This window comes from Plectropomus leopardus, chromosome 1, assembly GCF_026936395.1.
Source record: "Plectropomus leopardus strain MGB_pleo_1.0 chromosome 1, ASM2693639v1, whole genome shotgun sequence".
Lineage (NCBI taxonomy): Eukaryota > Metazoa > Chordata > Actinopteri > Perciformes > Serranidae > Plectropomus > Plectropomus leopardus.
Genome location: NC_142176.1, coordinates 41,361,192 through 41,384,428, shown reverse-complemented (window position 1 = coordinate 41,384,428; position 23,237 = coordinate 41,361,192). Strand labels below are relative to the sequence as shown.

The following is a 23,237-nucleotide window of genomic DNA, read 5'->3' as shown; positions in this document are numbered from 1 at the left end:
CTAAGGATTTTTAAATTATCTTATTTGGCCCTCTTTCAAAAAGTCTGGACACCCCTACTCTGCCCAGTATACCGTAACGAGGTAAACGTGTTAGGAAAATAAACCACACAGTAAAGAATTTTAGGCCTTTCAGTTAGTTTGAAGTTTTTAATTTTGCCTTATCCAGACACCAGAGTCCTAGAACCAGAGTTCTGTGTCTGTCAAACAGGCAGAATAAGGAATGCACAGCAGGCTACAGGGCAGCCAGGAATTACTATGATTTTATTCTTATTAAAATAGGAGTCTTGCAATATTAGCCCATCACATTTTTTAATATGACAACTCTGTGAAAGTTTTTAACATTAGCAAAACTTTTGCCAAAACACATAAGCTATTTGAAGTCCAAGGCTTTGTCAATTAACATCAGAGAAAAAGTTGATCAACGGCAGAATAATTATTCGAGAGTTATACACAACGCCTGAGAGCCTTAACACATTATGTTTCATTATATTTTGAACTGTCACCTGCCACCTGAGTTTTTTTCACATTAATAAAGATGATTCCACCATAAAATGATGCAGAAAAATCCCAGAGTGCAGGAAATGAACTATCTGAAGCTCAAAATTTCAGGACCTCCAGAACCCTGCTTAATATGTGTTTCCCCCTAAATGTTGAAATGAAGCCTACATCCTTGTTAATAGTGGAATATCAGATGCTACTTCAGTAAAACAATTACAGGGACCACTACAGACAATTGTAGATGTTCCAGGAAACCACATTGCAGACACCATTCAGTACGTTTTCATGTACAGCTGACGGAGGCTACAGTTACAGCTTCATTAGGTCCCTTAATCACACTACTGTCCCTGTCCCAGTATACAAGCACCGCGGGAGAATCCATTTATTGACAGATGTATGTCTGACTCCTACACCTTCTGCCGACATATTGTCAGCTGATAAAAAGGCTCAAACCATCAGTTAAAACTGTTAAAGTGTGGACAGATGAAGCCACAGCAGCTCTACAGGACTGTTTTGAACGTACAGATTGGCATATATTCAAAAATGCTGCCACTCAAGATAACAAGATCAGTCTTGAAGAATATGCATCTTCAGTGGCATCATATATCAGCAAATGTGCTGATGACGTGGTGATCACAAAGACGGTGAGATCATTCCCCAACCAGAAAGCCTGGATGAATGGGGAGTTAAAGGTAAAAGAGCTAAAAGGACTGCCTCTCAGTCAGGGGACAAGAGGGGATACATCATCACCAGAGAGCAACTGAGAGCTGGCATCAAGGCGGCTAAGAGGATACACCAGCAGAGACTGGAGAGAGACCTCAACAGCAACAGCACTACAGATATGTGGCAGGCGATTCAAATGTCACAGGCTACAGAAGCAGAAGCGCCCCCATCATATGTGAGGCCACGCTGCTGGACAAGCTGAACACATTTTACGCTCGCTTTGACCTCCTCAATAATAACTCAGCTGTGAAGTCTACTCCCCCTCCAGAGGACCGGCCACTCTCAGTGACCACAGCAGATGTGAGAAAACTTCTGCTGAGAGTGAATATAAACAAGTCCACAGGCCCAGACAACATCCTAGGACGAGTACTAAAAACTTGTGCTGATCAGCTTGTTAATATTATAACTGTCATTTTTAACATCTCACTCTCACAAGAGACTGTTCCCTCCTGCCTCAAGACAGCCATCGTCTTCCCTGTACCTAAAAAGTCTGCTGTGTCTAGTCTTTATGACTGTGGCTCTTAGCCCCATCCTGAAGAAGTGCTTTGAGAAACTAGTTCTCCAGCACATCAAAGACAATATCGCTGCCAGCCTGGACCTTCACCAGTATGCTTTCAGAAACAACAGATCCACAGAGGACACCATATCAACTGTTCTTCACTCAGGCTTCACTCACCTGGAGAATGAGAACAGCTACATCAGGATGCTGTTTGTTGACTTCAGCTCAGCATTCAACACAATCTCTCCCATGAAGCTGATTGGAAAACTTCACACTCTTGGCTCCAGTACAACACTGGATACTGGACTTCCTTACATGCAGACCCCAGAGAGTTCAGATTGGCAGTCACATCTCCTCTACATTAGTGCTCAACACCGGAGCCCCCCAGGGCTGTGTGCTCAGCCCCCTCCTGTTCACACTGTACACCCATGACTGCACTCCCAAACATCAGGAGAACTCTACTGTGAAGTATGCGGACGACACCACCATCATCGGCCGTATTACAAACAACGATGAGAGTTCATACCGGGAGAAAATCAACAATCTTGCAGAGTGGTGCACAGAGGACAACCTACTGCTCAACGTCAGTAAAACCAGGGAGCTGATTGTTGATTTTAGAAAGAAGGAGGCAAAGACACACACCCCTGTCTACATCAGCCGAGCTGAGGTGGAGCAGGTGAACAGCTATAGGTTCCTTGAAATCACTATTACTGAGAACCTATCTTGGTCATCACACATCACCACCCAGGTTAAAAAAATGCAGAAAAGGCTCTACTTCCTATGGAAACTTAGGAAGGCTAAATTCCAGAGCAAGATCCTGGTTAACATCTACAGAGGAGCAATAGAAAGCACACTGACTGGAAACATCACCAACTGGCATGGTTCGTGCACAACCCGGGACAGGAAGGCTCTACAGCGGGTGATTCAAACTGCCCAGAACATCACTGGTTCTCATCCACAGAGCATCAGTGACCTCAGTGAAGTGAGGTGTCTGCACAGAGCCCAAAGAGTACTGAAAGACAGCATCCACACCAGCCACAGTCTGTTCACCCTGCTGCCATCTGGAAAAAGATACAGAAGTATCGGCTGCAGAACCATCAGACTACAGAGCAGCTTCTTTCCCCAGGCTGTAGGACTCATTCGACACCAAAAGATGTAGCAGGATTTAGGATCACCTTAAATTTCATTTCTTCTTAAACTACCTTTAAGAAAAATGACAATTAAGTTACCGTGTAGGTTGCTATTGGACCGTCTTCTGGTTGACCTATTACATCTCATATCAAACAAAATAGCTAGCAGCACACACGTTGCATGTCAAATTGTGAAAACATGGAGAACTTTTCAGCTCTACGTTTCATACACTGTCAGACTCAGACTGACATCTTTACATGTTTTAAAAGTCCAGATTTAACACAATAATTCCACTTGTACCGGTGGCTGGATTGCTGAGACTGATCTGTTTCTTATTATCTGATAACCTATTAGGTAACCCAGTACTGATGATCTTTTGGCAAGAAATGACTGACTGATAAGATTCTGGTTACTGAGCAGTTACATTTGCTGCTAGCTGACTTCCCGTAACCTGCTGTGGGTGGTATGTTTGCAAGGTCACTAAAAATATATATATAATAAAGCAAAATCAAAAAAATAACAGCAAGTTAGAAACAGAGCTTGCTCAAACATCCTGAGATTTACTTGGAAAAGGATGAGAGCTATCAACGGGAGAAGGACCGAGGCTTGTGTTCACAGATTCTCTCCAGCCTTTAACACCATCCAGTTCCACACTGGTGCTGAGAAGCTCCTCTCACATCTCAGGCGAAATCTGAGAGCTGTAGGCAGAGGCCTGTTTATTTACAGATCTCAGTGTGTCTCCACTCTTCTTTTCACAGTTCTGTACCAAAAGAGCAATGGATGTACATTCACCACTGATCAGTACTGCCACTCTCATATATGAAAATACATCTCAAATAAGAGCATTGTTGGATTTAATACAAAGTGTCATTGATCTTATAACTTGTGCAGCAAAAAAAAAAGGATCAAAATTAAAAACCACAGGCTTTCCTTCAGCTTTACAGTTTAGAACGACAAATAAAAGACTAATCTCGCCTCTATTGGCATTTACTAGATATACTGACTGAGAACACTGACTCCAAAAGGGCTCCAATAGTGCTGTTCACTCAGACTTGTCCATAAACCAAACCACCAATCGAAATCACAAGGGCGGGCAAATTCTTGTTGCTATTTTCTTCTTCCCATATGTCCACATTATTTATTGGTATGATAACCTTTGCAGAGGAGTAGCTTATCAATATTTATCATGCATTCCCTATTTTAACCATAAAAATGCCGAGATCCATGAGAGTGACCCTCTCTGTTTTTTGGGGGGCATTTTATGCCAATATTGAATTGATGTAGCTTTGTTGCTGTAGTTTTGAATCACCTCCGTACAGATCGCTCTGCTCTCTGTTCCCGGTTACACCACTTCATGTTTTGATCTACTGTCTTTTGTACTACAACTACGAATCCCAGCAGCCCCAAAAGTACACACAGGAGCGCCCCCTTGTGCCAGCCGCTGAAAACACACTTTGACGTTGTATACACATCAATGGCACCCAATTAGTTAAACAAATTGTTCTGGTGAGCGCATATGTACTGAAGAGCTTTACCTCTTCATAATTTAATTATGGCATGATATCGAAAATCAACTGGTTTGAATTAACTAGTTATGCTCGCAGCTAGCTAGCACTAGATCACTGCTGTCTGTGCTGAAGATGAACTGCTTTAAATTAGCTACTTATGCTCAGAGCTAGCTAGATTACTGTTGCTGGTCCTGTCATAGCTAATTAACTACTGTAGCTAGGTAGTTAAAATACAAGCCCAGATTTTTATCTATATTGCAGAAACCTGATGACCTCAGGTCACTGAGGAAGAAATGACTGCTAAAACTACTGAAAATCAAACCGAAGGCAACACATGAAAGATGAGGAATGTGTCATCCACTGCACCAATGACACCTGTAAGCTGGTGTCACCCAGAGACTTGGGGTGCTTTACATTACGCTAACCTAAGTCCTCACGTTCCTCACTCGCCTCCACTCCTCACGTCTTAGTCCCTCCCACAGGAGATGTGAGTGGAGGAGCCGAGTAAGAGATGCGAGGAGAGAGGAGGTGAAGCTGTGAAATGAGAAATCCTCAGTCCCACAGCGTCAGTCTCAAGCGATGTCAGCAACACATGACGAGCTGCACAGCTGATCAGCTGTCATACTGATAGGCTACCAATGTCCACCACAGCCCTTATTTAAGAACAATTTCAAAACCTTACAAGATAGGAAAATGTCTTTTACGCCAATAAAGGTCTGACATACAGCTAACACCGTGTAAATTATGTGTGGGAGGGTATCAGAGCCATGCACTGTCACTGCTACTTACAGTATGTGTCTAAAGCTCTCAGGTTAATACATTCAGCAATTTATAAAATACACTGTTTTTTACTGATTGTGAAGAGCTGGTCTGAAGTCAGACAGAAAAAGCATCAGGAAACCCTGCTCCTTCAGAAACATGTAATAATGAAGTTCACTCTATTCTGCAGATCAGATGACATAAGCAGTGTGGGAGGCTGATATTGTTGCCTCCTCTTTGTTCTCTATGATTCATTGAGAGAGCTGAAGTTCTGCTCACTGTGTTCTATGGACGAGTCAGGGCACAGCAGCAATGAATAATGAGAGCAGCTTCATGCAAGGAAAGGAAGCACAAGAGACCACCAAGAGTGAAGAGTTACACAAATGAAGGTAAAACATAACTAAAGGCATGCAGAGAGTCCTCTGTAGTTACTGCAATATTTATATGGGCATGTGGACATTGTTAGAGTTTCAAAATCTGTCAGTGAAGGAAAGTACAAGAGAAACAACTAACTAAAGACAGAAAGCATCAAACTGTGACCAAAGTGATTCATAATTTTTCTTTATCTGGTGTCCAAAGGAACACAACCAGACACACGGCCACATTTACCATTATTTTCACAAGTCACACTGCAGGCAAATCCTGCAGCTCCTCTGCTGGTGTGCTATACCTCCTCTCACACACATGTGGGCTTCACTATATCAGTAAAACAAGCAGACCTTATTGTGTTTTAGAGCACAGAGGAGCCACACCCATGAAGCCAACTGTTGCTAGACATTTTAAAGAAGCTGGTCATCCAGTCAAAACACTTCTGTACCATCCAACTGAGTGCAAACCTCGAGGACATTGTGTCATGATTAAAGCAAAAAACAAAAAACAAAACAAAAAATCTACTGTGATTTGAATACTGGAATAGATTTTTCTTTTCCAGGGCTTTACTACTTACAGCGTGAAAGACGTTCTTGCTGGCTATAACAACAACATTCAATACACAAGGAGCTGAGGGGCTGATCGTAACTCATCACCCAAACTCCAGATCCACTGTGTGATATCCTTTAACATTTCCCCAATTCTCACAGAAAATATGGAAAGACTCATCTCTGTCTTTGTTTCACAGATACTACACACACTTTATCTCTTGCACATACACAGTCTTGGTTTTGAGAATAAAACCCACACAAATGTGTGACTGTGTAGAGAACATGAACACAGACACTCGATGCTGAGAGCTGGCTGACTGCTGGAGCAGATGCAGGACAGTGTTGGCTACCTCAGAGGTAACTTGACACTGTAATTACCCTTAGTTGACTTGATCCCTACAAAGAACAATAAAACGGAAAGAGGAAAAAAAAAATGAACTCAGAGAACCCCAGCAGGCCCACAATCCCTGCCGCTCACACTCAGAGCAGATTTAAAATGCAATGCATAGTGGCAGAGCTGCAGCCTCAACGACTCAGCAGGTCATAACAAAGCATCCTTTAATGTGTTTCATTGAAAGACAAGTATAGACACACTCTCATAAGCTCAACCAAACACTGTCCTCAGGCTGATTTGGAAAAAAGCATGAGATGTGCTAGAAATCAGGTCATAAGTGAATATCTCTATTAATAATAAGTTGGAAAACTTGTCATTTTTTTCAGGCATCAACTCAGCTGTAAGAACATCAACATTTAAAGCTAAAGTCCAGAGCACATCAGTCCCATACAGTGGGCTTCATTCACAAATGTTTTCTTAGTTTTCCCTTTAATTTGTTCTTAAAAACTGAATGAGACAAAAAAAAGAAAGTTCCACATCTGTAACCGTTAAGTATGCACCAACTGATTTGTTCTTCAATAAAACTGTATACCTGCCAGAAAGCACAGCTTTTTTACCTATAATTCACTATATTTGGTTTTTCATCCAGCTCCACTACATAATGTTTCCTTTACAAACTGTGTGGTCCTGTTAATATCTTGTGGAGTGGCAGTTACTATTAGCATCATATAAAATGCCTCTGCACTCTTTCCAATTATGCTATTTTCATTACAAATAATGGCATGAACAGAATATTTTCCAACAAGAGTATCCTCCCTGCCTCTTAGCACCTGATTGAGGCCATATTTACAGACACAGACTGACCACTAACGAACTGGATGTAGAAAGTTGCAAAACAGATGTGTGACACACAAATGGTTTAGGAAGCTTATAGTGTTAATTCTGGTATAAGTGTAAGAATTCAGCAAATAAACAGCTTCTGTGCATAATTTTAAAACAAAACTCCATGGGATTTAAAGACCCAAGGAAATCCCTAACTGAAAAACTGAACCTTTCTCTCACTGAACATAGGCGTTGAAAGTAGAACCATAACGGACAGGCCAATGCTGATACCAGCAATCCTTATTTTGAAAGCTAAAAGGCTTCAAATTAAGATAACTTAGATCAAGAATTTTTTTAAGGAACCCGAACTTACATGCTTCAATAGTATACAAGGATCTGTACACACATACAGTTTAATACATGCACAGACATGCAGGGAACCAAGACGGCTATGTCCGACTGCAGAGTTTGGGATGACTCAAGCCTGAAGACATTTCCTCCAACCACATACAGCTGGCTGTGACTCTGGTTATATGGTATTTTCCGATCCTTCTGCCCACCCCCCAACCTCCATTAAAACTGGCTCTCAACATAAAAAGGAATGAGGGAGAGGTGAGGTAATGAAAATGGAGAGGAGGTATAAAGTGAGGGAAAAAGAAAGATACAGGGACATCTAAAAACACTTGTTTCTGACATTGAGTCAGTCTTGGGTTGTTTATGGGGGCTTATTAAAGACAAAAGATTTGAGAGAGCACAAAACAAAAAAAAATTAGCATGTGCACGTCAAGCTTTGTGAGTGCACAGGAATGGATCTGTAAAAACAGAATTAGATTTGTGGATCAGGGAGGGCAGAAGCATAGGTGTAACAAGGTTTGAGCGTGCAAAGAGTTGTGTAACAACATTTCAACAACAGTGCAAGCTCACTTTTGGCAGTCTGAATCCCCTGAGCTCGCAATCAAACTGTTCAATTTGACCTGGAAGTAAAGGGTGCTCCTTATCAACCCTTTACGATAAGAGCCAACAAAGAGCAGTATTTGCTTAAAAAATGAAATGCACTGACACTAAATCACTAAAATCAAACTCAAATGGATGGCAAATGATCTAGTTTTAAAGACACTGCAGCAACTTTGATCGTTAAATTAATTTAGAAGGAGTGACTAGCTGTGACTAATCATAGTAGCTGTGTGAGCTTAGTGTTAACTTTTATTTTTACTATGATTTTTTTGTGTGTGAAACACCTTTGGGTCCACACCCCACAAGCTAGTCAAAGAGGAACTGAATCTGAACCATATTCCAGGTAAGTTTAGGGATCTTATTTGGTACTGCTACAACAGCTTCAGTCTGAGAGTCTCTGTGGGTCTGGGTCTACATAATCAGAGTGGGTCAAGCTTGAGAAAGGGATCATGACTGGATGCACCATTTCAGTGATCCTTGTTGTGCTTGCCATGTACATGAAGTCTGTTGAGGTTCATTGCAGAGGCCCCCATACCAGTTGTTGGTTATCAGCTGGGCAGACGGGCTGCAGCGAAAGCGCCTGTGTGGGAGGAGTTCCAGGGTCTCTGGAGAAGGCCTGTAAGTTGGCCTCAAGGAAGTTCTGGCAAACTGTTAGATGGCTCAGGAAAGGACAGAAGGGCATCTCTCGGGCTGTGCTCTGCAGTAGAGAAGAACTGCTGCCCAGAATGAGGATATTGTTGATTGGTGAAAAGATCAATTTGAGGAACTTCTGAACCCATCCAATCACATCCTTTTTGGAAGAGGCAGAGTTTAAAGACCCAAGGAAAGCAGACACACATATATCTGAGTGCAAAGCCAAGTCTGAGGCCATGGTTCTCTGCTGGAACTACAGCTTGGCCCCTCTGGGTTGGGAGCAAGTTACTACCCCAAGTGAAGGAGTTCAAGTATCTCATGCTCTATGTGTCAAGTTAGGGTAAAATGGAGGGTGGGACGGATAGGCCACTTTGCGCCGGGCTATCATGGTATTAAGAGGGTGCTGAGCCAGACGTAAAAGCTCTCAATTTACTGGTCCACCTTTGTCTGAAGCCTTACCTATGGTCATGAGCTTTGGGTAGTAAGCGAAAGGAAGAGATCCCAGACAAAAGTGAGCGAAATGAGCGTCCTCTGTAGGTTGACTGGGCTCGACCTTCATGATAGGGTGAACAGCTCAGACATCCAGAGGACGCTTGGAATACATACGCTGCCCCTTTGCATCAAAAGGTAAAGGGGCAAGTTAAGCTGGTTCATGCATCTGACCAGGGTGCCGCCTGGACACCTCCTGTTAGAGGATTTTTGGCACATAAAGCGGGCAGTACGCCCCGCAGTAGACCCAGAACACGCTTGAGGGATTATATATCTAATCCGGTGTGGGAATGACACGTGATCGGCAGGTGGAGCACTGCTTTGGGGAGAGGGTCTGAAGCACCTCGGTCAGCCTGCTACCCCCTTGACCTGGCCCCAGATAAACAGATGAAAATATAATTGAATGGATTTTAAATCATAATAGATGCTTTTCAGTTTTATAGCCTGTTTGGACCTATTGCCTTTTGAAAAAGTGTTTGTTCAGTTTAATATACATGAATTTGAAATATTTGTTGTTTTTAATCATGATAATGGGCTATTGATGTTGCCTGTGGGGAAAATGCTACCTCAGTCCCCAGCAGGAAGGTTCCGTCTGTTTATGACACCAATGTCAGTTCACAATAAATAAAAAGAAACTGAAAAACTCACACTGAAATGTGACTTCTGTGTACCATGACAGCCCTTCCACAGACACCTTATTTTTCATTAATTCCATGAAGTCAGTAGTGACAAGATACCCTGTCTAAAGAGGGCTATATGTATACTTTAGATATAACCAGCTGAATAAGAACCCATTAAAATATCAGGGTTAACAACAATGTAATGCTATAACTGATAATTCAATTGAACAGTCCATTATATTCATTCTAAACGTGTCTCTTTCCCCCCTCAAGAGCTTATTCTGCTGGCTTCTCTGTAATATTGATGAAATTGTTCGATGTTTAGTGGATGCAGTTCCATGAATGATCTACCACAGTAATCATGTGAGGTGTGGTTCCATCAGCAGAGCAGAGCTGCTCTCCAAATGCAAAACACAGGTCCCTGCTCAGTGTAACTCTGCATCCGTTACAGTCAGTAGCAGCCTTTGTTCCTCTGCTCTCTTTGTCTGGAGTGTCAGAGCCAGACAAGTGAAGCAGCCATCCACTTTCACTCCCCACTTACGCCATCTATTGGCTCTATTAATGCTGTCTGCCAGCATGCCAGTACCGCATGGCTCAGACAAAGAATGAGGGCAGACAGCCAGCAGCACTCATATTGAACAATAGAGAACACAGAGTGAGGGAGCCATGAAGATAAATATTACGACCGATGGCTCTGAGATGTCTATGATGCTGTGAAATAAGGTCAACCAGGTCCTGAGTCAGTGTCTGAGACCAGGTCACTGCTGTACAGAGGTGCACAAATAACGGTTGGTGGTGAAACCTTGGGGGGGATGCGCTGCCATGCTCTGCAGCCATCTGCCTGCAGACAACTGCCAGAGGAAGATCGCCCCCTCTCCACACACTCACACACACACTGCTGGGTGTCTATTTAGGCCAGTGACTTTCTAACTTTACACTGCTCAGAGCTGACCCACCTACAGCCTGCTTCTGGAGTATTCCATTACTGTCCAGCACACAGTTAACGGAGGACCACTTTGTCACAGGTAAGACTAAAAAAGTCAGAAACACTCATTTGAATCCAGATTACAACTTTCATGACATAATGTTCTACAAATACCATACTTACTAGCTAGACCATTGTGAGATGGGTGTGAGGTTGCGTGCACACTGTGCCGGCCTTACAATAGCATTACTTGCACCAACAACACTACATACACCTCAGGTGGTGTTATGTATGCCCATAGCATTATCATTTAATAAACTGCACTTAATATTAATGGTAGGTAATTTTAGTGGTAGAATTGGTTAATTACAATTAATTATTATTGCATCTATAATATTGCACCTAGCATAATACCTGAAATCTTTTGTCATTACTACTTAAAGTCAGACGGTTCAGGATGATCAGACAGGTTGTAAGTAAATTGGTGTGTCCAGATTACCTAAAGTTTAGGTAATCTGGATACACCAATTTATTTACACCTTTAGTTTTACCCTCAAATTATGTTTTTTAGGTCCTAAACAACATATGCGTAAGCAAATACACATACATATTCATGTGAACAGATTTTGTCCATCACTCCTCAAATGTTTTCATATGCCCACTGTTTAGACCACACTTGATCATATCTGACCAAATAAACAAAGCTTTATGACAACAGCTGTGACTGCTGAGTATCGAACGAGTCATCACAGAAAGTGCCGGTAGCAGCTAAAAGTTGCATTCTTAATTTAATTGCCTCGCAGGCACCAATGGTGATTGGTTGGGTACATGTTTTTGTTTTCCAAAAGCTCTATTCCCTTCATTTACACTTAAACATGAGTGAGTCATTTTCAGATTTATCCAGTCTGAAAGACAGTTTTGGAAAACCACAGGTTCGGGTGTTGTCAGAACAGAATTTAGAGAAAAAAGTCTGCCTAACATCAGCTGTTACTGAGAACACATGCACAAGTCAGACAGATAAAACCATCTTTTCATCTTGTTACACTTCAACTTTCAACTCAAACACACCGATCAGATTTTCTGGGGAGGTCTGGAACACACACCACCAAAGACAGACATTAAGCCTAAACACTGGAATCACACAAGCATATAGGTAACCTGTTACTAATATAGTACTCAGCTATGGAACTCTGCAAGTGTATTCAGTCATGTGGAGAGACTAAAGGTTTTTTTTTTAATAAAAGGGGAATTCCTGTTTTTTTCTGATTATCTCCATCTCTTTATTTCTAGCTACATCTCTGCTCAAATAGATGGACGAGTTAATGTGAGCTTCAAACACCTGAGGCCATGTTTCAGAGAAAAAGCAGGGAAGAAAAATCCAGAACAGCCAGGATGAGAGACAGTGGGAGGGATACCTAGAAAGACAAAGAGAGAGAGAGAGAGAGAGAGAGAGAGAGAGAGAGAGAGAAGGCAGTGGAGGACAAAAGAGCAAAAGAGGAGGGAAGAGGAAGGGACATGAAAGAGGAGGTGGTAAATAAATTTCCAAGGGGAGAGCGGAGGACTGATGAGGTGGAGAATGTTTCATGGCTGGGGGATCCCAGCAGGGCTCGGCTGGGACTGGAAACTGTGTCAAGGACGACTGAGTAAAGAGATGTATGAGTCAGGAGCAGCAGAAAACTCTCACTGCTGCTAATACACAAACACACACCACGCACAAGTAGGCTTGATGTGCACCAATAGTGGTCCAATTCTATCTCTGTTCACATCAAAGGTCATTACTGATTTTTGACAAATATTTTCATCTACAAAAGCAGCAGCGTTTTAAGATTAGTCCAGTATGCCCTTCAAAATACAAAACAAGATACAATTAAGGCATTCTTGCTTTCATGTGCCAAGCTTCGTCTTTAATAGAAAGCCTGGGAAGAGACGAATCTGCAAGCTCATGTTTTCTGTGATCTGAGAGATGCATCTGCTGTGTAGAGATCTCCAGCAGCCTGAGACGTGCCAGGCCAATCACAACAGTTTATCTCATAGGGAGCATGTTTGAGATAAAGACCATAAAAAGAGAGCACTATTCGAGTCATTTGAAAACAGCCAAGATGGCTTCAGCTGATGTGGAATGTTCTGTTGAAGTTTATATGAGTATCGAAAAAAACGGGTTTAGTCACGTTTTTTAGTCAGTGAAAGCAGTCTGACTGCTTATTGGAATAACACATAACTTAAGAAAATGTCCCATTATCAGCTGATCATTTGTCAGCACAATTAATATCATGCATCCTTGCAATGAAGAAAGACACGAACGAGTCAGAAGCAAAACTTGTGCCCAAGAGAAGAGCTGTGTATCTTAAGGGGCAAAAAAAACCAAAGACGACACAGCAGAGCTTCCCGGTAATATTAACCACTGCTGCCGAAGACAAAGATGACAGAGAAATGACAAAAAGTGGAGAGTCTTCCTGCTTACCGGTGTGGCTACACGTTGCCTTTCCTGTGAGTTCAGTGAACAACAAACATGTAAACAACAGTCTTCAGGTTACACCAGTTCGTCAGAGTGAAAGTGGCTCTAAACAGGTGAGCAAACTCTAGCTGTTGTTGTTATGTATCCATCTTCCATCAAGTGGCTGTTGTTTTTGTGCTTTATAGTTTGTTCAACTGGCTGGTAAATTAGATTTTGAGGAAATGATTTAAATGTGATCATACGGCCTGTGGAAAGTCCCGGTGGCAACTGCAGTTACATCATACTTGAAACTATGTAGCTTTGGTGATAGCTGGATTTAAGACCAATGATCTGCTGATCTTTAAGAATCAGCTCCTGGTAATCACATAATATAAGGAGCATGAAGATCCCTAAAGGGCAGACAGTGGATGGATCAAACAAACCCCGGACTTTCATGCACAAATCCAGTGTTTGCTTCCCTTCTGAATGTGATGGTTTCTTTTCCTCACCACCATGTGCCCTTTTGCTTTAACATAACCATCCGTGTCAGCATGTGCTTTTGCTGAAGTCCTTGATTCGGAAGTGTCATCCCAGAACATCAACAGCAGACACAGAGGGATAGCTAGAACGTAATATGAAGACAAGGAAGTCCACTAACAAAACGGCAACATGAGACAACTTGGGATTAGAACGTGTTGCTTGATACCTCTGGTATCTTAAAAAATACAGTGATAAAATCTTTTGTCGTACCACCCAGCACTAGTTTAAATGTATTTGAATTCATGACAGAGTGTAGCAGTTTGCCCAGATACTAGTGTTTATGCTAGGCTAGCCAAAAATATTGATTCTACAGTAGTTTTGCTGAAGATGAAGATGAATTCAGGCTGATCTTCAGAGGTCCTTTGGTTTGTAGTGTAACTGGAAAAGTAAATAAATGTATGACAGCACAGACATGAAAATTATATCCACAATCTGTCGATAAGTGAAACAGTAAAAGAGCTCCAAATGTTGGATTATCATTAAAAAATATAACATGGGAGATTTATGCAACCATGCTAAAGATTCTCCCCTAAAAAAATTTGACTTTAAATGCCACAATTTTCAGATGGAAGATTAAAAAGCAAATCAGAGATATCTCGTGTCTGAGGATGAACCCAGCTGGCCTCCGCCATCACACCGCCGTGTGGCTGACATCAGAAAAATCATTCAGTCGCTGTGTTCCGCTACAGATCTGGGTCACTAGTCACTGCTGGCACACACAGAGAGGCCTAATGCAAAACAAATGTTTTCATAAAGTCGCCCAGTGTTGAATCAGCATCATTCATTTTACCCAGACTCCTTTTTCTTTTTTTCCCTCCCAGAGGACTGACTTGGATGACTTGGGCTGTGGCTGAGTCTCTTCAGACAGCTGGTTCACATTAAGCGCTGATGATGAGAGTTTGATGCAGCCTGCGTCTTTAACCCCTGTGATACCATTGCTGGCCTTGCTGAGCTCGCCATCAAACAGCATCAGGCTGGCTCTGTGCACTCCCTCTGCTGCACTCACTGATACATCCCAATGCTGGCAACGTGGAGGCTACTAATCAAAAACACTGAAGAGAATTAGACAAAGGACTTTTGTTAAAGTAGCCAGAGTTTCCACAGTTTGCACTGGATCCGCCCTAATAAATGTCATTCTGCCTTTTATGGGAAAATATTACACCAAATTGTTCAAAGATTTGCCAGTTAATTGAGGTTTTCTTTATCAGTGAAAATGCAAACATGGCTAACAAATGGTAGAAAAACTGAAAGAAAAATCAAGAAACTCATGAGAAAAACACTTCACTTCAACACACATCCGGTCTAGAAGCTCTAAAACTTTGGAGGTGGTTTTTTGCTGCTCTGCTGCCCTCTGCAGTCAAGTTTGATATAAATGTATTCTACAAATACTTTCTATGGCAAAAAGTATGTGGACACTTGAACATAGCACAGCATATTGCGATGCAGTGATAGAGGCACAGATGTTTGCAGCTGCCTCTCTGTCAGCTCTGCTAAATTTCTGTTAAATGTAGGCTATGTTTATATATATATATATATATATATATATATATATATATATATATATAATAGCTGAATGGTGTAAGCAAACTAAGCAGCTGCTAAGTTCACTTGAAATGTCCCACAAACAGAGCCAGGCAGGCCTACGCTCACTACAAGTTGCGTGTTCTCCACAAATTAGGCCAAGGCCCTGTCAATGTTTACAACTTTAACTGGAGGGTGAAACGGAGCTATCCTTCTATTCATGACAACTGTAAAAACACAGTAAGAGTGAATTGCAGGAACAACAACCAGCTAAATTGTGTTCTCTCATCTCAAAGTACGATGTCAGCAAATAACAGTGGTGTGAAGCTGATGTGCCAGTTAGTGTGCACATCATCCCTCTCCAGGCAGTTTAGCTAAACTAGCTGTGCAATGCATCTCTTGGTTTGTCTCTGTCCTGCTTGTTTCATCAGTCATTTCAAGACTGTGTGCTGTGATTTTGTGCCTGACAAAAGGGAGAGCGAATTACAGCTATTTATTACGTTTGATAAATTCCAATAGGTTACAGTATTGATAACTGTGGCATGCTTACATGCATTCATATGCGTAAAACACGCTTTGATACAATCTTATTATTGCCACGCAACATTGTTGGTGGTAATTGTTTTATTACAGCATTGTAATTCAGTTCTAGTGCAGTGAAAGAGACAAGAGAAAAAGAGACAATGATCAAAACAGCAGTCACCTCTGTGACCAGTCCAGAATACATACAGGTATGACGGCACTCCTCATGGGCACGCTGAATTGTTAAACAAGACAAGAGCTATCCAGTCTAAGCAAGGTTTTGTTACAATTCTGGACTAATTCAAGATAGATAAAACTGAATAAACATAGTATATATACAAAATAGTATAAATGTATAAAGTTGATTAAAAAGGCATACTAGGCAATATGACTGCTCGTCTTTCAGTAACTGATAACTACTAAGTATTCAGTCAGTATAAATAGTATTTTGTAGCTATTTAAAAATCTCTGAAGAAAATCTAGGGGAATGGTATTGTCATCTATAATTTACAGGTGCTATGCTTAAGTTAATCAGCAGAGGAGATGAGGGATCATCAGCCAGTACAAGCACAGTCTCAATAAATCCACATCCAGTTTCAGGCAGTTCTAATAAAGGCCGCTTCAGCAAACACTAACACTTTTGAAATCTTTACTGTTTCGCTGATACTAGAAAGATTGCAGGCAATGTTACGTTTTAGTTACACTGTGCTGATTTGATCGCTGCACATGGCCTTACAAAGTATCATAAGATATTTGGAACATGTGTATGTTCTTCATCATATGGTTGCTTTGTGCATCATATCCTTTGGTCGTGTCACATCCTTTATGCGGACATCTTACACATGTAGACAGGTGAGATTCAACTCTTTCCAATTAGACTGTAACATTAAAATCTGCATCAAACTTTAACCAGATTTGGCAAAAGGCCCTGAGAAGGACTATTCATGGGGTTAGGGGCTGAAAGACAAATGCGGGATTCACTGTAGTCTATTCAAAGATAATCCAGCTGTTAAAAGGTTTAGGGCCAGCCCGGGCAGAAAGAGGCTCTACCCTCCGGCATTTAGGGCCCTAAGAGATTGCTGCCTGAGACTGGTGTTGTGAGCAGCAAAACAGACGTTTTTACAGACGGGGTCCATGTTTTTTCACTTGTATTGCTCAAATGTTAAAGAGCAAGGACTGACACATCAGCACTTCCCATCTCCAACCACAATCAAATACAAGATTATTATTATACCCTTGGCATTGCAGAGCAGATTAGTGGAACTTAAAAGAGTCCTGAAGTCTGACCATGTTCGATCTAAGTCATAGAAGTGTGTCTCTGTGCAGCCAGTCACACAACTATGGGCTGTGAGGGCCACTCCCAAAATCCATTCACTGGCCTTCTCTGAGCTGACAGCCCAACCTAAATAAGGAGCAGAGGGATCTGTAGGGCTCACTCAAGGGCGGATCGTCTTATTGACAACCTGTTCTTACTGTGCATCCTGCCCCACACCCATCCCACTGATGACTGCACGTCAATATCCTAATGCACGCATCCTTCATAATTCATGCAGTCTTAGTGGAGGATATCACACAGGTCAGACGTTCATTCAGTGTTTGCAGCACTCTGCACAAAGTGCCCAGGAACATCAATCAATACTGCACAAAGTAACAACCACAACATGCTGCATTATACATTCAACTACACAGGCATTCACAAATACACCCATGCTAACAAAGCTAAGCTCATTTTAGAGGATGTGCAAAGTAGTACTTGACTGATACTTCTTCTTTTTTGAGGGGGCTTTTATTGCCTTTAATGGACAGGACAGTTTAAGCATAAAAGGGGGAGAGAGAGAGGGGGCGACACGCAGCAAAGGGTCAAGGCCAGAATCGGACCTGCTGTGGAGATATGGGGCACCGCTCTATCCACTGAGCAACCAGGCACCCCAACTAATACTTTTCTATGATTTTTGAGGCTCAGACCAATAATAAAATAAGATATGTGTGGTAGTTTATTCCTCTGCTCCATGAACATCAAACATCGACAGGGAGAGAAATTTGTACGGCACAAATGATTATATTCATTATCAATGAATCGGATGATTATTTTCTCAATCAACTGAATAGTCGTCTATTAAATGTCAGAAAGTGGTGAAATATTCTCTTAAAATGACCCTAAAAATGACAATTAATTATCAAAATAGCTGATTTTCTAGCTCGTTAACTAATCGATGTTTCACCTCTAAAATACAGTATAGGAACATTCAGCCACAATGATCTGTGCAGAGAGTGTTAGCTAGCTACAGCTAATATCTGTTCACTCATACACTGGCTGTTTGAGGCTCAGAAACACATCAGTACTCAAATCTGTTCAAATAAAGCAAAGCAAGTGTGGTTGTCCATCAATCTAAAAGCACCTTGATACTCAAAGTGCACTTGACTTGCGTACATGATCCTGTATACCTGAGCCTGGGTTACCTCCTCCACGAAAACTATGATGAAAATTATTTGTGAAATTTCCAAAACAAAAACGAGACAATGACGAGCTAAGATTTGAGCTTAGCGATAAAAACTATGACAAAATCTATGTTTCATTTTCCCTGATGAGACAAGACGAAAATGTTAGCGGACTATCAGGCACTCGAAATGAGACGAGAACAACAGCCCTGTAACTGTCTGAACAACTGTATGAGATCGCAGCACCAACTGACTGTAAACTAGTCTGCACCAGGATGTTTTCCCGAACCTACACAACACTGACACCAGAGCAGCGTCAGCCGTTGGTGCGAGCTATAAACTGTAGATCAGCAGCCATTTGTGTCTGACTTCTCTTTGGGACATGTATCCTATGGGAGGCCATAAAAGAAATTCATACAAGGTATAAAGTAGATATATTATGCCCAAATCCTACTGGTAACTGGTAGGAACTGTAGCATGGACATTGTGCATGGAGTTTTTTGCCATTAAGGCCCAGCCTAAGGCTGTTTTTCAGTCACATTCATTGTCTCTTTTCACTCTCAGTAAGATTTCAGTGAGTGTTTGATTATGCCTTTCTAAGAGGCTGTTGCTCCATGGGCTGTATGCTGCAGTAGTTTTTACCTCAGTGTTAAAATGTTCAGCCATGTCTCTTATCTCCTCGTTGATGAAATCACCTCCATTGTCACTGAACAGTCTGCGTGGAGGGCCATGAACACTTATCCAGCAGTGAATAAAGTGCTTTAAGATATCTCTGGGTTTCTTGGAGGTGACAGTGCTCCCTGCACTGAAACCTGGAAAATGATCAACTGCATGCAGATACCAAACTCCTGGCTCTAGTTCATGCAAGTCACCAGCTACAGTTTCATTATAGCTTGAGGCCATAGGCAAACCCACCGCTGGCTTTGGCTCTGGTCTGCAGTATCTGATGCATGTCTCATAGCTTTTTACAATGCCCTTGAGGATTGTGTTGCATTCAACATCATTGTTACCTGAGCAGGTCAGCAGTTTTTGAAGTCTAACCACTGAGACGTGTCCAAATTGCTTGCAGAGCTTCATTAACACTTTATGGTTGTCTTGTGTTGTCATGTTTTCCGTCATTGTGAGGATTTCATCCTCATTTGGGGTTTCGTTTTCATCCAGGTTGCTGTCATCTTTTATTTTTACACAGTAATGTCTTGATAATGTTAGTTCAAGTTTGACTGGTTGTTTGAACATAGTGGCTTTATCATTTTCAATGTCTAAAACTGCAGTTGCTCTTTTCAGTGATTTTTTGCACAAAAGCAAAGGAATATCAGCTGGGACAACCTCAGTTTCAATTTTGCATTTAGTCCGTCCTATCATGGCTGGGATTTTCATCTTCTTTGTAGAGTAAACAACTCTCCCATCACCAAACTTGAAGGACCGTGCACTCTTTGTATCCTGAATTTTTAGTAATTCACTCTGCATAAGTCTGCTGAGGTAGTGATCCAGCCATTTTTGTCCACACACAGTTCTGGTGCAGGCTGTGTCAGTTACAGCTGATCCCAAAGACTACCATGAAGATTTCTGTGTCAGATAATGACTCTTTTGATAACAAAATAGTATTGCATTCTTCAACAACATTTGTCATTTGTTCATCTTCTGTTAACTTAGCACAGAGATGTCAAACTCAAGGTCCGCAGGCCAATTCCGGACCCTGGTGTAATTATAGTTGGCCCCCGAGATAATATCAAATGTCTATTAGAGCTGGCCCGCCAGTATATAGCACGTGCACCTCTCATAGTACAAATCCCAGAATGCACTGCAAGTGCATTGGCGTGTCAATCAAGACCTGCAAGCGCCCCCTCTTCCTCTGTTGACATTCATTAGCAACCTCATGCTGTCAGTCACCTCGGGCAAATTTAAGCTATCCCTCCCAAAAAATGGCTAAACGAAAGGTGGACTTTGAAAACAGGAGCTTTCTAGACAGGTGGGAGGCAGAGTATCTGTTCACGAATATAAAGGACAGACCTGTTTGTCTTGTGCGAACTTAAAAAGGCTACAGATAGAGAGAGAGGCATAGATTTTTATTTTATTTATTTAAATAAAAATAAGAAACTAATGCCACTGTTATGTCTTTTATTTGAAATTTGATTTCTCATGTGTTTATAATATAAATAAGCTTTGATTATTCTAGATTCAATGTCTAAGCAAAGCTTAAGTTTGTTTTCATATGAAAAAGTTTATCATTATATATCTGGAGAGAAGGGAAAACATGCTCAGTTGTAGTCAATTTTTCAATAAATATCGAGTCTGGCCCACGACTTGTCCCAGTATTTAATTTTGGCCCATTGTGTATTTGAGTTTGACACCCCTGACCTAGCATGTTCATTTTATGTGAACAATCTTTCGCCAGTGATAGGTGATTTGGCAGACTGCACATCTTGTTCTCCTCCCATATCCGTCAAGTGGATTTGTGCCCTGCACGGTCCCCTGCTGGCTGTGTTTACTCTCTCTCTTACCAGTAAACCTGGTGTAATATGCACAGTCAGTCTCCACTTATGCAGGGCTCACTAACGCCCTCTGGTGGCGCAGTATCACCAAAGATTCTGACCTCATGCTAACAAACGAGAGGCTTGAACAGGCAGTAAGCGCCAGCTGTTTGTCTCTAACATTTAGTCCTGCTGTGTCAAGTTGCTTGAAAGGTAATAGAGCATCTGTAAGCTTCATATTGAACTTACTTATTCTTTTGTACTGAAAACTGTACTTTTGTACAAACTCGACAATGTAATCCACCACAGGAATGCCATAGTCCCTTGTTATCCAGTCAAACTCCGTGTATGCCTCGTACTGGCCATCTTTTTCCTCTTTTAAAAACACGGAGTCTAATTTTATACCATCATCCTTATTCAAGTCCTCCACAGCTGTTTCCAGCACGCAGTCCCTGGCTCTTCCTGTTAGCGACAGGGCTACTGCCAATGCCTGCTTCTTCTTTTCCAAGTCAGAAACCTGCCTCCATTTTTCGACCCCATTATTCCAACTTTTGTATGATTTCTTCTCATCAAACGGTGGCAGAACTTTATAATTGCCAGCGGCCATCCTCTGCTACCAACGTTGGCTCAATAATTACGACGACAACTTCTTGTTAGACATACTTTTTTTACTCCACTCCTTCTTCGCCCCTCAAATACCGCCGTTACAACCACTATCCACAATAGTGCGCTCTCTATCAAACATAACCAGAATAGGACATAGCACTTAACAGAAGGCAATGAGCAATGAAAAATGAAATGACCCAAAAATAGGCAAGAAATGAGTACGAATTACAAGAAAATTACCTACAAAATTAGTAAAAACAAACAAAGAAACAAAAAAAAAAAAAAGAAAGAACATAATAAGGCAAACAAGACCTGGAGAAAGTGCTTAAAAAATTAAAATAACTTTTTAACATAACATACAATATGTCATTATGGTAAGTAGAAATACAATACAATTAAATCTTTTCCCTAAACATTTAAAAACAACAAAAAATTTCTAAATCTACTAATTTCTTTTAATATGTAGAAGATTTCTTACCAAGTTGCTCATTGCCTTTTTTTCGTCTTTATGAAAGAAATCGCACCACTTTGCTGAGTGTACAAAGGTTTTAATACTCGTGATGTGGTAAAGTGTGTGTGAAGTGATGTCACTCCAGGTTTCAAAGGGTTAATAGGGGCATTAGCATCGGTTGTCTACCTTTTAGTCATAGACTGTGTCTGAAGATTCTTATCTTTATAAATAACCGAGTGCATTGTCCTTGGGTTGTATTGGTTGCACGGGGGAACAAATAAAGAGTAGGACAGAGACACCAGTTGAGTTATTCACGTAGCAGATAAATACTAGGTTTTTGTTGTACCTGTAAACAACTGAACACTAAAAAGACTCTGACACATGTGGCGGACATGTTATATAATTCGGTATTGATTCTAGCTTCATGTGAAGTGAATAAACAGGATGTTTTCCAAGCTAACACTCCACTCGTCTGCCTTAATGGACAGTTTACACATTTTACTACCTTCAATATATTAAATCAGAGTTCCTCTGAGTGAAATTAAAAGCAGCAGACTTCAGTTATATCAGTAAAATAATGCAGTTAAATAAATAACTTTAGGCATTGATTTTATATGAACAGAAATAAGTCTGGTATATTGGTAGCCTAATGTTCCTCAGCCTAGATGACTAAACTCTGAATTTAAGGTCTGCTGCTGAGTTTATTTTATAACAGGCAGTTTTCTCATGTGGATTGAGATTGCAGTCCGACAGGGGAAGACCAAGAACACCATGACATATTTTTTTAAAAATGTATAGTTTCCTAGGGACAGACAGGGATATCATACACTAATGTTTGGTGACAGATCTATAATTCTTGGTGTCATTCTCTTCCGCAAAATGAATAAATATTTCTCGACTCTCAAAACTCTTTTAAAATGTTATTTATGTTATTTCAAGCACGTGAAAATGTAGTGTGCGCAGTAGAGCATAAAAATACAAGACAAATCACATCCTGTTGTGATCCAGTCAGGGACAGTGCATTTTAATAGTCATCACCTAACGATCTGTATTAACGTTATATAGTATGGTTGGCAGCCACAGACTGTATATAGACTGTGGTGGTAACCTGCTCGTCTCTGTAGGTCAGTGATGTAAACCGTTTCTTACTGAATTTATCTGTTCAGGCTGCTGGTTCAACACTGTTGTTGAAGCTAAACATTTAGCTTAGCCTGGTTGTTAGCATTACAGACGCGGACAGATCTACAGGAACCAGAACTCTAAGGACATGTTAGAACATGATAAATTAATGTTAGTTAAATATCTGTTAAAAACGAAGATGTATTTGCTGAATTAAAGGTGAATTCTTTTATTAAAGAACTGCTGTTGGTGGTTAGCCGCCGAGATTAGCATCAATGGCTCTGGAAAATTGCCCGTCCCTGCTGAATGTTTAAATTGG

The 23,237-nt window shown here is 41.2% G+C and overlaps 1 protein-coding gene across 2 annotated transcripts in view; it reads right to left on the bottom strand.

Annotated features, from left to right (window-relative positions):
• The window catches only part of efl1 (elongation factor like GTPase 1), an 80,687-nt gene that overhangs the window by 31,766 nt on the left and 25,684 nt on the right, over window positions 1-23,237 (bottom strand). The gene's annotated exons all lie outside the window — the stretch shown is intronic.